Consider the following 17,789-nt stretch of genomic DNA (forward strand, 5'->3'; position numbering starts at 1 on the left):
TTAGAGGTTGGTCTAAGACTGAGCTATAGTAGAGTGCAGACTTTGTCTTATTAACACTTATACTAATACACAAATAACAAAGTGCAAATGAAAAGTGAAACTTTAAGAAGGCATTACTTGGGTTAAGATGAGTTACTTGAGAACAGCCTGGAAGATACAATATTAATGAATCATAAGATAATGGTTATTTTGCAGGAAGCTTTGGAGGGTGACATTTAAAAGGTGAGCAATATAGTCTTCTCTCATCTAAGTCAACAATGGTTGCCCTTTTTTGACCTGCTCTTAGAAAATGTCTGCATTCAAATGGGATTTAAGATTTAATTTTAAATTAAAGGTCACATAGCATCCTCCTCTTCAACCAGTTTCAATAAGTCTCAGAGCTCCCCCAAAAAAATATATAAAGTTTCTTGTTCTAAATCCACTCTGATCCTGTATTTGATCACGCCCATAAAGCCCTCTATTTCAGCCCTGCTCAGAACAGGCTGTTTCTGTGTCTGTACCTTTAAATGTAAATGAGCTGTGTCTGACCACGCCCCTCTCTGGAAGGGCTTGGTTAGCTCGGGCTTTCATGCCCTATTGTTTACGGTGAGAAGGCAGAACAAACACCCAGCTGTGGGAGTGTCACCCACATGGGGGAGGCTCCTATAGCTAATACAGTCCCATTATGTCCCATTTAAAATGCCTGTTTTTGTAGCTGAAATAAACAGGTTTGTAGCCTCGTTTCAAAAGACCAAATCAGTATAAATAGCTCGTTTCTTTGTTGGTTCACTTTGTACGGGGTGATCATTTTTTAAAGCTCGTCCATTTAGCCTAAGGGTTATTAATAAATGCATACTCAGGGTCGTGGCTGAGTTGACTGACAGGTGGACACATTGTAGCTGTTTGGCAGGAGGTTTAACACTAGGACCACCAACATTCTAGAGATAAACACCGATGCTCCTCCTCCTCTTTGCAACTGGGTTTGTTTCCGCGACATAGAGGAAATGATTGAACAACACACACACACACACACACCAAAAACAACAACAACAATAACAAAAACACGGCTATCTATGGGCATGACAAACTATATAGGTCGAGCCCAAAAAAATAACTGCAGAACGCCATAACAGATGCAGCGGCGAACAAACAAACAGATGAACAAATGAACAATCGGCACATACCTGCGGCAAAAGTGCTCAACCTTTACGGTCATAACGGTCATATTTTTCTTGCAGTGCGTCTTTGTCTGACACTGCCTCCTTCTCAGCTCTTGTGGATGCTGTGGCTCAGTGGGCACCGACGTCAGACTGGCGTTGACACGCAGGTGTTCCTCTCTTTGCCGGCTCAAGAATGAGCATGTATCTATCTGTCTATGGTCTCTATCTATCTGTCTGTATATCATATCTATCTGTCCCTCTTTGTTAAATTCCCGCGCATATATATGAAGTATATAAATAGAAACAATAACTAATAAAAAATAAAACGACGCGTGAAAACAATCCAGGGAAATTTATAATTTTCAACTGCCGTCTGTATGACGGCGGTGGCGGTTAGAGGTATAAATACTCAAAAATCTTGTATGTTTAATTTTAGTAACACATAGGCGTCCATCAGACGGTCTTGGCGGTTCTAGTGTTAAGGATCACTTTAGCTCAACTCTTCATCTGTTTTTAGATTAATCAAAAGATAGGTTGAGATAGCATTTCCAATATGGCGACCGCCACCGTAAGGCTTCATTACACCTCTTCAGAATCCAACGTGTGACATGACTGGGACTGCATCCATGTTTTATACACTCTATAGTTTACAATTGAAACCTAAAAATTGTAATTAATGGTATCGGCTCTTATGGTGTTGGTGCTCTGGTACTACCTGTCTCTAGCCTCACTGAGTACAGGTGCAGAAAAGTGAAACTGGACATGACCCAGTCTACCTATAAGCTAAACTGGCTCTGTTTTTCAACTGATTGATTTTTTTTTTTCTAGAAGCAATATGATCGCATAGCTTAGTTAACTTTGTAGAATGTTAAAAGGACTCGGGGAGAGATATTAATATCTTTATAAATAAAGCCAGACTTCACTGAACTCTGACACCTTGTATCCTTCCAGCATTTTAACAGCAGTGGTTCTGTTAACAACATGAATACTAATGTCTGAACATGAAGTCTCTCACATTTTGGGAATGTGATGGTGAGACGCCACTGATGAAATATCGATGGGAATTAGATTTTCTACTTGTGCCACATTTGTAACAGTTCCTCTGTCACATTTTAATCCAACAGTCTTACTTTAAGTCACCACCTCACCCTCTGTATCCCTGATTACCCCTGTCTCCAAAACATAGCACGGCTCAGGCTCTTTGTATGGATGACCAGATCCTCTCATCAACGTTTTATGCATCACAACTTTTCCACTGGCAAGTCGCGGACGTATTTTCAGACGCCCTTTTAATTTCTTGTGCCAAGGTTATAAAAGATGCCCCTGATATTCTCTTCCTTGTTAAGTTGGCATCACTTTGCTTTGATTATAGAGCTGCTTTACTTCTGTCAGCACACAGGCTAATTGTTTTGGCAAGGGGGGAAAGGAAAGGTTGTGAAGAAGCAGAACGTAACCATACCTATTTGATATGTTACTTTCTTTACAACAGCAAGGACAGATTTTAGGACTTGTGTTCATTGTCTCTTTTCAAATCTAATGTTTATTTTTTTTATTTTGCACACTCTATTAAATATATTTTTACACTCTATTGAGAGACATGCTTCTCACACATATACACACATGCACAAACAGGACCTGTGGACATGCATTTGTTGAGAGATGTCAGAGTGGAGCTGCTACACAGGGGGTTCGGCGCCATGCTCAAGGGCAACCTCAGCAAATACTCTGGAAATGACCTGGCACTTTTGCTACCGACCTAGCATGATCACCATCTCAGTCCAGCATGCTAACATTTGTTTGTTACGTTTTTGTTTTAGTTTTATCATATTTTCAGTCATTAATACATTTGAGAAATGTTCCTCATTACTGTAGTTAAACTGAAAAATTAAGACATGACTTAATTAAGAAATTAAGACTATTTAACATGCTCATTGTAGGTGCGTTAGAGATGCACACAGGGAATAAGTGCTGCCATTTCTTTGATTTAGTCGAGAGCTGTGCAGAGTGAGGATGCACTTTCTGCAATGGCTGCCAGCCTCCTGAGGAGTTGTTAATAGAGGCCAGCTGGACGGCTATCCAAAATGAGCTCCTGTGGTAAGATTAACCAAAAAACAAAATATGAGATACATTTATTATTCTTAGCACAGTTAAACAGGGCGGAATAAATCTTGATTTGGTTGAATAGTTGAGCCTCAAATATTTTGACCTCAAATATTCTGCATGTCAAAATCAATGCAGCACGGAAAAAAGGAAATGACACCAGAACCAGTGAGCTTACAGCATTTCTCTCTTGGTGACAGACTCCTCCAGGAGCTACGGGGAAACTGATGAGGCAAACACATTAAACACATTGAACCGCTTTCATATGACAGTAATCTGAGTCCTGATTTATTCTGAATTATGCATGCCCTTCCAGTTATTACCTTTGAGGAGGGAGAAAGATAAATTATATAACTCTCTGGAAAAAGTCATGCATTTGCAACCATAATAATCACTGTGTTAGATCGTCGCCTGCCACTTTTTTTTTTGGTAAGTATCATATCCCCTGAGCACAGACACAAAGCTGGAGGAGAGCTCCGTTTGTAAATGCGGAAGAATGCTCGATTTTGTGGGAGATCTGTGTCATTATGTGGAGGAGGGGGCTTTGTAAAGCAGAAGAAGGCACACTTCAGCAAAGTGCCGTCCCTGGAGGTATTCTCAACCAAAAGGCACACCGTCTGTTTCATATGTAGAGTGCAAAATAGGATAAACAGCAAATATATATAAATTGAAACCACAGTATGGACAGCAGTAGAGCACAGTGGACAGTAGACACAGTTTAAATCCTTTACAATTTGATTTAGAGCCAATTAATACATTAAATTTAAGTTTTATGACAGAATACATTTTTAAATACACACAGAGTGTAGACCTAATCGTCCAATGGTCATATTATTGGTACCTGTTACCAGACAAGACTTTGGTTTATTATTAATTTATTAACAGGGGTGCAAACCTGTCACCTTTCGGCGAAATTCGCCATTTTGGATTCCAAATAGGTCATTTGTGTGAATCATTTAGATCTGCAATAAAAACATTTGGAGGAAGGGGGGGGGGGTAAATCTGCGTCGCGAGCTGTCATGAAAACCTGATTCATGCTTCTTGCGGCCAATCATTGCAACGCGGTCGGCGCGAACCCGTCCGCGTTGTTACAAAATCTTGGAGATGCTCGGCTGGGCGCTCAGACCCTCTGCGGACCCTCCTCTCGCCGGCCGCAATTGCGCAATATCGCCGCAAGAAACATGAAACCTGATTCAATGAGTCACAGTGTGCAGCACATGGCTAATTTACATAACGTTATTTTTCCGTGAAAAGACTTCGGAAAGATTCGAAGTCTGGCGAGTAAGCCAGCCTTTCTGTTAAACATCCTGTCTGATCATATTAACAGCTGGTCAACAAATGTAATAAGAGAGGGAATATAAACTTAATGAAAATCAGCAGGAGCTAAACGTCAGGTTCATATATTGATAATGTTACATATTTTATGATAGAAGAGAAAATATTGTCATACTTGATGACTGTATTATGATGCTCTCTCAGACTCTCAGAGAGCTACTTGCATAGTGACTGCCCTTCACTTCACCCCTCAGTGGAACATGGTAGGCCCTGTTCTGCAAATTCATCCCATTGATAAAAAGGGACTGAAGGTTAGGAGCACAGGTTTTTCATGTTTCACTGAAGCTTTATCAAAACAGTTAGAACTGAACATAGATATCGACAAGCAATTGTGTTTTTCTTATTGTTTGCACTGCTTCTTTAGTAAATTTTGTCTGTAAATTCACATTTTAAAGCTGATATTTTTTAAAAGTCTTCCCGGGGGAGCATGCCCCCCGACCCCCCTAGGAGGTTTGGACCCCTGTCACCTTTTTCATCCCTGATGAGTTTGCACCCCTGTATTAAACACCCTTACTGGTCATGTTACATTTGCTGTTTATCTCTGCTTACGAGATGAAAATAAATAAATAAATAGCATCTAGGGGCACGCTGGTGGCGCATTGGTAGGGCGCCCATGTGTTGAGACTCTCGTCTCGAGCGGTAGGCCCGGGTTCGCTTCCCGTGGCCCCTTTCCGCATGTCATTCCCGCTCTCTCTCCCTGGTTTCCGACTCTATCCACTGTCCTCTCTCTGCATTAAAGCCACGAAAAGCCAAAAATAAATCTTTAAATGAATAGCATCTAATCCTAAGCACGCCCTGAACAGTGATTTTGAAGTATTACCATCAAAAGGTGCACACCATGCCCCACTGGATCGGTTTGTTGAACGTGAACGGAGTGCAGCCATGAGCAGCCGTACACAACACAACAGAATTACAAAATCATGCTGGAATAAAGAGGAAAACGTTCAGTCAACATGTTACTTTGTCTTTCTGAGGATAATTTGTTGTTCGTTTGGTGCCTGTTTTGACGTAATGTTGATAAAGTGATGGACAATACGATGGTAAGTCCGTATATTGTGTTTTATTTTAAAATTGACCAGATGTTCTGTGCATTTCCTTGGCTGACTTCCCGGGTCATTCTAGTCCGTCCAGCTCCGTCAAAAATAGACTTGCAGCGTTTTGAAACGGAGCAGAGCGGAGTGTCACTGCTCCCTCTGGAAACACAATTATTGACTTAAGTGGCAGGGAACGGTGGCGTATTGCGCAGCACTGATGGACCGCGGCGCAGACGGAGTATGTGTGAATTGGGGGTAGGGATATCGACATTGACAAAAAGTTCCCAGAACTGTTTGGTCCAAAAAAGCAAACACCTAATGCTAACATAATGGCACCATTTCTAGCATGGTTAGTTCACCATGTTACCATGTTAGTTCAGCATGCTAACAATTGAGTATTTGCTTAAAGGCTTCATGTGCGATTTTTCACACTTAAATGTAGCAGAAATCAAGTATATCCTCTGAAAATAACTGAGTCATGACTGTCTACGATGAGTGTGGCACCCGAATCCCGCTGCCTGATGTTTTCCGAGCTTTCCTAGCCGTATCTGCACTTTGTTTACAACGCCGAGACCACCGGCCGGCTCATCCCCTCACGTATAAAAGTTGTTTAATTGAGGGACTAGAGAGAATAACATACTGCACTCACTGCTTAATTGAATGTCACATAAGCGTTTCTAGATCACGGTCATTTCGGGTAAATTTACATGCAGTGTGAAGATACGAGCATAATAAAGATCGCTAGCATTTGCATGCTAACACAACAATGCGGCGCGAGTTATTTTGGTTTCATGCTGGTGCTCAAGGGCGACATCTGCTGGATCAAAAAAATCGCATATTCTGCCTTTAACACAAAAAGCAGAGCTGATGCTAATGAAATTAAAATGCTGAACCTACGTAGCGGGATCTGATTGATTATCAGTGTCATGAGAATGCATTCTTGGCGCACTATGAATTTATGCACAAATAATGCTTTTATGATAGCAACATCTATCAAAAAGTTACTGAGGCATGTTGCTTAAAAAAGACAATTTTTTTTAGATTTCCATAGAAATTGCTGAGATATCAGAGCCCAAACCAAAGTAGCGACTGGCAGTGCCTTCTCTAGAACTCAGCTGCTTGTTTGCCAAAAATTAAAAAGAAACACATCACATAACAATGACATAGGACTTCTTCCCCTAGCAGTATTAACTGGGTTGATCTCGGTTGCTCCAGTTTCAACACTGGGATCCTGTGTTGTGACAATGTCAGGCTCTGTCTCTCTTCATCCTGAATAACAGCCCTGCTGTTGATGGAATGTGTTGTAAACAAGTGAACTTAATGAAATCTCTTATCGGTGGAGCTCACTCGCCACTGGGGACACCCAGCGTCTAATGCAGCAATTAATTCTGCAAATGAGTTATGAGTGAGTTATGCAAGGCAATATTGGCCATTACGGCGAGGCTGATTGCATTATGGCTGGGAAATAATTGAGATGCCCGACCCACAGAGCAGAGGCTGCCGAGGCGCCACACAGAGAGAAAACACACAGAGGCCAAGGCTGGGCTCAGTGCTGCATTCCTGCTGGGTTTAGGGATCACTGTAACATTAGCTGGAGGATATACAACAAACAGAAGAGAGCGGCAGTATGCTGACAATCTACAATAACCAGAATGACACATCCACCCTTTATGGTGACAGTATAAGCCTTTCAGATTCAACGGCTCATATCTGCCGTTTGTCTGTATTTACCACCATTGTGTCTCATTGTCAGTCATGTTAAAGCTGGTTCAACTAAGCAGACATCATGACACTCATCCCAGGTGAATGACATACGATTTACTCACTGACTTTAAGCTTTCAAATTCCAATCCAAGCATTGCTGCATGTTGGGAAGATGTGCCTGTATTCAGCCCCAACAGGCTTCTACCATCTATGCAGCCCCTGACGCCCTCTATCCTAACAACTTTGATGCATAAGGAGAAGCTTCACAAAAAGTGTTTCAAGTTCAGAAAATAGTGGAAACTACAGAATGCACAACAGTTTAAGTCTGAGTCTCCAAGAATGAAGACAAGCAATGCACTTACAGGATAAATGCAAGTTTGGTTGTAAACATTAAGGGTCACACTAGGGACCCAGGCCCGGATCCGAGTACGCTTGAACCCAAAGTCCCGTCTGTGTGAACACAAACGTACCGTACTCCTACCGTACTCGGGTACTGTGCTAGAATCTGCTTGAAGGGGGGGTCTCGGGCATTAGTCGTGTGTACTCGAGTACTGTCCGAGGGAGATGCGAACCCAACCGTGCTCAAACAAGGAAGTGGACCAGGGCGGCTCTGGCTCAGTTGGTAGAGTCGGTTGTCTCTCAACGGTTAGGTCGGGGGATTGATCCCCAGCTCCTGCAGCAACATGACCGATGTATCCTTGGGCAAGACACTTAACCCCAAGTTGCTCCGGCTGTTTCGTTGGTGGTGTATGAATGGTATTTACTTCTGGTGGTCACTTTACATATCAGTCTCTACCATCATTGTGTGAATGTGTAGGTGTAACCTGCGGTGTAAAAGCGCTTTGAGTTGTCAGAAGACTAGAAAAGCGCTATACAAGCTCAAGTCCATTTCCCATTTACTGCTATATGAAATCATTCTTAACGGTTCCTGTTGCTCCAAAAACCATTGTATCCGCGGAGCACAGACCGCTTCATCCTCTGAGCTGCACGATAGATGTGATAGTAGGAAGAGGGTCATTGTTGGCATCTTAGAAATAACAAAAATATCCACACTTAGCAGGATGGACTTAGCCCACGAGTGGTTGCCATGGTTGCTTCTTCTTCTTTCTGCTTCTTGGTGGATTTTCAAATAAACTGTGTGCATACTGCCACTTGCTGTGTGTACATACAAAAGTGTACTATGGCATGAAACAATGTTCCTAATGTGAACGCAGACCTCAGTATGAAACAATCGTGCCTAATGTAAAAACCCCCTAAGAATGGATCTGATAGGATGTTGGAAATCTTCATTTCCAAACAGATAGACATCCTCTTCACCATGGAAACCTGGAAGATGACAGCATATTCACCAGAAAAAAGGCAAAAAGCTCAAGCAGAGTACTCGCACAGGTAGAAGAAAAATAACACAGGGAGGGAGAGGGAGGGACAAAGGGAAAAAGTGAATCTCTTGGAGGAGGAAGGTTGGGATCAATAACATCTTGAAAGAGGATCCAACCGTCAGGTATGGAGAGTAGTCTCAGCATGGCTGACGGTCACACAGAGAAGCCTTAGTGAAGAGACAGAACAAGGAGGAGGAGGTAAATAACTAGGGTGATAAGAGAGTTGAGATCAACAGGGAGGTTATTTCAGAGGAAGTGGGGGACGATAGGACAAAGCTTGAGAGCACAGAATGCAGAATAAGTTAAAAAGAATTAGACAGATGAACAGATTAACAGCTGTATAAGTGATCTGCCTCTTTAAAGTCTGATCTGATATAGAAAATTAGCGAAGCAATGAAAGGAAGTCAGACAAGGGAATGCATAGAGCATCCTGTCTTTTCAAAGACTCCCGATCGTACATCCTATCACTTTATCAACATTACATCAAAACAGGCTCCAAATGAACTAATCAACCTCTGGAGGAAAAAGTAATCTGTTTGTTTGGATGTTGTTCTCTTTATTCCCACGTGATCTTGTAGTTCTCCTGTGATCTTGTGAACCTGCGAGTCCAGCTTCTCATGGCGGTGCCACGCTTTTCAAATGGATCCACCTCGAAGCAGCTGCAGTTTAACACGTTATTAATTTGGTCTGATAAGAGCCAACCTCAGGACAGTGTGGAAGTGGACGACGGCACCTTTTTTAGTATACAGGAATCAGATTGGCTGTGGTGACCTCTAACCACTCACTGTACTGTCTCTTTAAATAAAGAGCCTTCCAGATGGGATGCAGTTTGCCATCTGTCCATGCTGCATGGAAGTAAAACAGTTTCAACAAATTGGGCGCAGCGGTCTGTGACAACACCTTAGCGCGTCCAATAGGAGGGACATTAGCAAGAAAGCTCTAAGTTGGAAAGAAATGTCCAGCAGTTTGGGCATACCAGGTGTGTTTAATAAATCAGCAGAAATGTGTGGCGTGCTTGTGAAGCGGTCTCTGTCGTGCCCTGAAGATTTCATGAACACACACCTTCTTCTTCTTTGCTGCTCGCCTCCCGCTCCTCAGCAGAAGAAAGGTCAGGGCTTTCTTCTTATTAGTTGAGAGATACATGCACACTGGTCATCCAAAAAGTAGCACCTAGCAACTTGCACAGCGCGCACGGCATACACCAAAGCGTGTGACAGCGCCCTGAATATGATGCTTGACATGCACCATATTTGCAAAATCAAAATTCTCTCTCAGTTTGATCGATGAATATAAGTCTCCTCTCAAAAGTGGTCAGCTACTCCCAAAAGGCAGCAAAGACACAACTTTTATAATTGAACTATTTTTCAACATAATAAAACTCTTTCCCACAGCTTAAAGAAGTTAGATGATCTACTCTACAGTGTGTCATGCTTTTTTATTGTTCTTCTACTGATGCTCATAAAATTCTGTTTCCAATTTTTATCACATCCTCTATAAGATATGCCATCCCCCCTGTGATCAGTGCCTGACACCTGGGCTCACAGGTAATAACAGGAAATCAGATGGCACATCTCTCTGGCGTCCAGCACAGACGCATATTCATCAATGAATAAAATAAAAAAAGTTAATTGTCTCTCGCAAGAGTGATACACATGCAGGTCTTTAAAAGTGAAATCCCACAGTATGTATGAAAGTGCAGCTGCATAAAGCTGTACTTGTTGTTTGTTCAAGATGGACTAACTCAGTGAACTTACAGGAATGACAATCACATTTTAAAAAATGATCTTGTAGACACACATGAACAATACGAATCCATGTTAACACAGAGCAACTCTCAGCCGCTGCCAAAAAGAACCGAGCCACACGTCCTCCTCTCCACCACGGATAAGTGAAAGAAGTGATGTTACTTAAATTCTGCTTGCTCATCCACTTCCTCCCTCCAGTCCTCCCAAAAGAAAAAACTAATCTCTGTGCAACTCACAAAAGTTGTGCAAGCACAGCAGCTGCTGACAATGGCAGGGACCCTTAAGATGCTGTTATCCATCTTTGTCAACAGACTCCTCCATCTTCCCTTAAGCCCTCCAAAAGACCATTCAACAGAGATGCTCGCACGACTGACTCGATATCTGAGAGTCCTCTGCTCTGCAGTAAGATGTTCATTGTCAGGATATCTCTAATACAGAGAGGGTATGTACAGTTTCTTACCTCTATACCCCCAACTTCTTGTTTGTCCCAGCTGGAAATAAGGGCTGAACAAGATATGATTTCAATATAGCGGTGTGCTCATGTGCATTACTAACATTGCAGGGTGTGGCATGTGCAGGGGCGTGTCCAGACTTTTTGAGAGAGGTGGCCCAACCGGGGTACTGTCTTATGCAAAGGTGGTGTAAAGTTTGTGTGCACACAATTTGATTCATCAACCCTTTCTGTTTTCACTTCTCATATCTACTTTTAACTAACAAGAGAACAGCAACATATTCTTGTCAATCTTTTTAGCTTACATCTTTAAAAACTAGTCCAGCATCAAAATTCTAAATACTGACTGCCCAAATACTTGATTTGAACATAAGCCAATCATAGTTTAGGATTTTGGGTAGGCATCTGGGGTGGTTTGACCTCCTGCCCTCTGTCTGAATGTGTTCGCTGGGTTTGGCTTCCTGGCTTGGCAGAGAGTAGGCGGAGTCAGGGAGGACATCAGTTAACTGAGTACACCTGAGTCCATCAGGCCTCCGCTTATTTAAGTGGCTTCCACTCTGACATCTCTCTCTCCTCTCTCCCTCCCAGGCCTCCACCAGCTAGTTTGGTTTTGTTTGCACCTCAAAACACCCCATTCATCCATACATTGCATTCATGACAGGTTTTTAAGACTTACATTATTTACTCTTTTAACTTTAGTTGATAATAAATTCACTTCCTTGTTTCATGTGTGATACCCTTATTTGTCACTTATGTTGTAGTCATGTGATGTCGGACGCATCGGAAAAACAAGTTTCTGACCTGTAAAATTCACATGAACACCTGCTAAAATCGGAAGAACAACCAAAAGAATTAGGTGCCAAACTTGCCGACTTGACATCAGAATCGTCAACACGGGGGACAAAATATGTTTTGTTTATGTTAAGGTACTTTTTATTACTTCACATATTGCACATCAACTTTTTGCTCGAATATAACTTGTAACAGAGACATTCACACATCTTCTTCGTAGCATCCACGCTGTTTTTTTTGCTGTTGTTACAACATTCCGACTTTCAGAACTGAAATCACGTTCTAATTTTTCAAGACTAATCTACAAGAAAGTCTGCGGGATACTGCAGCGGCTCTCCTCTTCATCAGAGCAAAGCGTGAACAGAGTGCTCTTTCCTCTGCCTGGGAAATCTAAACGAGCATGCATCACTGATACTGTCATAAAAAAATGTGGTAGAGATGCTGCAGTCTGGAGTTTAGTTGTTATGTCATGTTAATTTCTGCTGTAAAAGGGCTTTTCTTGAATGGTTTTTTTCTGCAGCCAGCCTCAATAGGACACTCAAAGAGGTGCAGGATTTTTCACTTCCATATCGGCCTCATTTTTTAACAACGGAGGATCGAGAGTGCTGTTCTAGTCAGGGTAGAGAAGTCTCAGAAGCACCCGTCAAACCATTATGGGACACTAAAACCAGTACCATCTGCTCAACATAGTTTGCCTGCATAGAATAGCACTTAGAGAGAATATTCCTATGTCACAACGTCACTGCTTTCTTCAAAGACTGTGGTGAACGAGGACAGTAAAGTCAGTCCCCCTGCTCTTAGCTGCACTCTCTTTATTCCATCAGACCATGCTGGAGACTGAAGCATCTGTGAGTGTCACCCAGTCTGATCACACAGCATGTGGTACCTGTCAGTCTGCAACCCATCAGCAGGCAGAAGTGCACGACTGTTATACTATTCTCTTAGTTCTGTCTCATCTTATAACCCCTAGAAGAGAGGTTTTCACTGTGTCTTGTTCTGCACATCTCACAAACACACACCATCAGTTTGAGAGAATTACTTTTAGAAAGACACAATGCGTCTCTCGTGGTGCTCTGTGTGTTAGTGCTGGTTTCTCTAAAAAAAAAAAAACAACCACGCTGGACATTTTCCATCTCCATGCAGCCTGTTCTTTATTAATGAGAAACTGTAAAATACACACAAACACTTTCTATTTCATGTCAACTTTAAATTAAAGTCTTTCTCCTTCTGTAACTTCTTGAAACCAACCACGTCTCCACATGGGACAGACAAGAAACACAAACCTACCGGGTGCCTGTAGACAATGTTTACGCTGAAGAGTAACAAGCACAGCACCATATATGCAGAGAATGAGATGATAGAGTGACTCCCTGACTGTGTATGAAGTCTAATACCCACAGCAGGTTCTCTCCAAACTTAAAGAGACGTCTCCCTGGCAGCAAACTCCGTACAGTCTGTTCAGGTCACACTTCCTCTAGACCTTTATTATTTTCTACTCAAGCAAGCAAAGGGTTGTAGTTGAGTGAAGAAGCAGACAACAGATGGTGGTGTGGATATGCAGTGGGCTTTTAAGACGCATTTTATTATTGTGTGTGGGGGAGGGGGAAGCCTTTACTCAAAAGATTCTTTTATAGTTAAGCAGTTCAAGTGGAAAAGCTCCTCACTTTGATGCAGACCATCACACTTTTAAGTACTGCTAAGCATAAACACAAGGTACAGCTATGGTTGAAGGGAGCACAGTCAGTTATGTCATTTCATGTCATTAATCAAAGTATGGTAAAGTTCAAAAATCAATATTCGATGTTGCCCGCTGAATGAAGACAGAAATGGATTATAGACAGACAGACAGACAGACAGACAGACTGATCGACACTTTATTAAAGAAAGAGTCAGAGAGCTTTTAACTAAAGAACAAAATATAGATGTATACAAAAGTGATGTCGCTCAATCTTCACTTCGGGGCCTCCATTAGTGATGTGAAAAGCAGTTCTTTTCAATGTACTGAATCAGTAGAATCAGTTCAGTAAAAAGATTTGTTCAAAATAATCGTTCACCGACTCGTTCAGTGCTTCACCGCAGCTCTGCCTGCGAATCAGAATTTAATAAGCACACACTGTACTGACTGAAACAAGAACAAATTGCCGTTGTTAGTGGATGTTAAAACAGTCAGCTGAGTGAAATTAAGTTGGATAAATAAGCCGTTTGCAAATGTAAACGTACACACTACGTCCTGCAGTGAGTGTGTGCTTATAGCGATGAGCCTAGAAGTACATTACACTGCTACAGCAGCTATACAAGACTCTACATAAAACACAAAAACATTTAGTCAACACAAACATTAACATTCTAAAAAACGTTTTTCAGAAATGTACTATAATTGAAAAAACACATTATAAATCAAAAATCTCCTGGAAGTGTAATAACTCATGCAGTGTGCTAAAGGAATCCACCCTAATCTCACAGTCCTACCTTGACTACCTCGAGAGACAGTACTTCTCTAAATAATACATTACTCAGATTTTCTCTGTTCTTTACTTTATTATGAAAAGTGAATCCGTTTATATCTCAGCATCAGTTCAGAAAATTAAAATAGGAAATGATCTCAACAGAGGCAGACGTTTGAAATGTGTCAACCATAAAAACACAAACATATCTACATAGAAGTGACTGAGAGAATGAGATTGTGGATAAAAGCAGCTGAAATGAGTTTCCTCTGAAGGGCGTCTGGTCTCAGCCTTAGAGAGAGGGTTAAGGAGTTCAGACATTCAGTGGGAGCTCGGAGTGGAGCTGCTACTCTTTTGTTTTGAAAGGAGCCTGTTGAGTTGGTTTCGTGCATTCTGAGTATGCTTACTGCTCTTTTTTTTTTTTGTCCAGGCACATACAACTGGGAGGAGACCCTGGGGTGGACCCAGTGCTCAATGGAGGGATTCCATATCCAATATGGTCTGCAAACGTCACAGAATCTTAGGAACTTGAAAACGTCGCTAGGGAGAGAAACGTCATGGTCAACGTGCTGCCACCAGCAGGATAAGAGAAAAACAATGGATGGATGGGTATTTACATACACGTTCAAATGTTGGGAGCCACTTATCCAATGTTGACAACTAATTTTGCGGCGCAGGGTCAGCGGTAGATTTGGTGATCTCTCAACTGGAAGGTAAGGGGGCTAGATCCCCAGCTCCTGCAGTCAGATGTGACCTTGGGTAAGACCTTAACCCCAAGTGACTCCTGCTGCTTCGTCAGCGGTTGTAAACGAGTATGTGGTAAATGGACATTGGCTTTTCTAGTCATCTGTCTACTCAAATTGTTTTTACACCACAGGTCACACCTACACATTCACACACTGATGTTAAAGATTGATATGTAAAGAGTCCACAGAAGTAACTAATCCCATTCATCATACACCGCAAATGAAGCAGCAAAAGTGACTTAGGGTTAAGTGTCTTGCCCAAGGACATGCTGCTGGAGCTTGGGATCGAACCCCAACCTTCTGGTCCAACTCTACCACTGACCCACAGCCGCCCTGTAGGTGTGACCTGCTGTGTAAAAGCTCTTCGAGTAGTCAGAAGACTAGAAAAGCTCTGAACAGGCTCAAGTCCATTTACCAGTTTTACCTGTTGTGATTATATAAAATGTTTATCAGAGTAAGTGACTATTAACTCCGAAACTAATTTTACTGTAAAAATGATTCACCCCTGTTTTGATGTTAAGTATTTCTGAGGGGCACAATCATATTCATTTATTCCAAAAAATGTTTCCCACAAGCTTCTTCAAAAAACATCAGAGGAATAATTCTTCACCGAGGGCCTGAGGCAGGAGAGGTTTGAGGTAGAAAATCCATCAACATCCCATTTGTTGAATTGATTTTTGTGCTCGGGTGGATGAGGGATTTATGTGCGCTAGCAGCATGTTAAGATATACAGGCTAATGAGCTGACTGATAGCGTAATTCTAACACCTGAAATCAATATCTGCTGCTGCTCATTTAACAAGGGAGTTTGCCCATACTTTGGGCAACATTTGTCAATGAAGTGCAAGGAGAGAGGAAAAATCTGATTTGGACTCAACTTTACATGCAGGAGTCTGAGACTACAGTTTCTACACACAACAACGTAAAGCCTCTTAGTGGTTCCATGCATGATTCAAACAACGTGACATTTATCTATCAGAGTGGGAGATTCCTTTACAAGTCACCAGGGTGACCCTCTGCACTATTAACCAGATGGTGTAATATTTAATAACAAATCGATACTTTGTGTCTATCTGATACGTTACAGGAACATCATCTACATGTTATTGATCAATGCTGGTAAGTAAACCAAACATTATGTACTGTGACCACCCCTTCTTCTTGCTCCCATTCTGCCTGTCTGCATGCTCAAGGCTGTTTTTCTTAACCGCCTACTGTGCTAGTAGTTTGTACTGATTTGGCCAAAATGCAGTAGGCAGTATGCAAACAAATGCGAGCTCCGCAGAAGGCCAAAAATACCCTGTCGTCATTCTGATTCGGGAAAAGTCTACATTACGCATCAGATCATAGGGTGCATCCGAATTGCAAAGTGCGTACACAGTCTGACAGTTGTCAGTATAGTTCCTTCTATCCGTGCTGTATACTGTTAGGACCTATTGTTCAGTAGGCACGCACAGTAGGCAGATATTTGTTCCTACTTCGTCTGATTCATTCAGTGTGGAAGTGGTGTCATTAGCCCGCGTCATTTTAGTGACACTCCAACTCAGATGTGATTTGCACGATGGCTCAGAAAAGAATACAAAACTTTACATTGCATGTAAACAATTTAAGAACTTAACATTTGAAAGGCGCGTTACCCGAACCGGCCGCAAGCGATGTTTTTTAAATTTATTTCATCCTCGTTTGTTTTGATTTGGAGGCGCACGTGAAGAGACGTTTTACATTTAATTTCTCACAACATTGTGAATGTTAAAGTACAACTCATTTCCTGAAAGGATGCATCCGATCCATACTGCATAAAACCAGACGTTAGTATCCGTACTGAGATGTCTACTGAGGTGGGCCCAAAAAATGCCCACTGAATGACCACGAGTGTTCAGTCTACTGAAACTCACTACTGAAAAGTCTGCACTCCATACTGAACTGTGGCTTTTCGGATAAGACCCTTCTCCCTCCAATCAATCAATCACAAATTTTTTGTAAAGCGCCAATTCATAACAAGTGTTATCTCGAGACGCTTTACAAAAGAGCATAAGGCCTCCTGGGGTTTTGGTCCAGAAGGGGCGGGGGGTTCCATTAGCAGCAGGCCGTCCTCATCAACAATCCAGAGGAACTTATAAGACCTGAGAGCTCAGGATCTGTAGGGACCAGCAGGCCTGCATTCTTTTGCCTGTTGTTACATTTTACATACACTCTACGTTGACTCTGATTGGCTTCAGGGTGTCCTTTTTTTATTTCTCCTGACGAGGGGACGCCCACTGATTAGTTCTGGTGAAACTACCACAAAGGATCAGCCTATATCTACAATGAGTCGCTATGGCAACAGCAGAGAAAACTTCCAGACAACTACAAGAAGAAGTTATCTCCACATTTCTTTTGACCTACTTGGAGAAAATGATAAAGATGATGACTGGGATAATGAACTGAAGAGAGAATAACTTTAAGAAAAGTGGAAAAACAGAAAAAGAAGTTAAAACAATAAAAGATTAATATATTATTTATGACTCGTGTGATCATTGAGCAGAGAGGATGAGAAAAAAAATCTCCCATTGCAAAGCCAGATCTAGAATCCATTCTAAGGTAGGTGTTAATGATGCTTGTATATCTTAAGAGCGTCACAGATTAGTGAAGATTGTTTCAGGTATTAGTCAAACCCTCCTTTGCGACCAGTGAAAGGGAGTTATGGCTTCAAACAAAAATAAAGGTTTCCATTGTAAAGTGCTTAAAAAACCAATTAATATTTAACTGCTATTTTTTCATTAAAGAGCAGATGGTCCAAGCATGATTATTATCTTTTGATGTGTCCATAAGCAGCAGGAGAGCCTAATGAGTGGTGAAGTCAGCAACAGGGTAGACAGCGTAGGATGTCGAATGAAAGCCACATTAAAACATATTTCTGATAAAACTAATACTCATCCTGG

This window comes from Labrus bergylta, chromosome 6 (assembly GCF_963930695.1).
Source record: "Labrus bergylta chromosome 6, fLabBer1.1, whole genome shotgun sequence".
Classification (NCBI taxonomy): domain Eukaryota; kingdom Metazoa; phylum Chordata; class Actinopteri; order Labriformes; family Labridae; genus Labrus; species Labrus bergylta.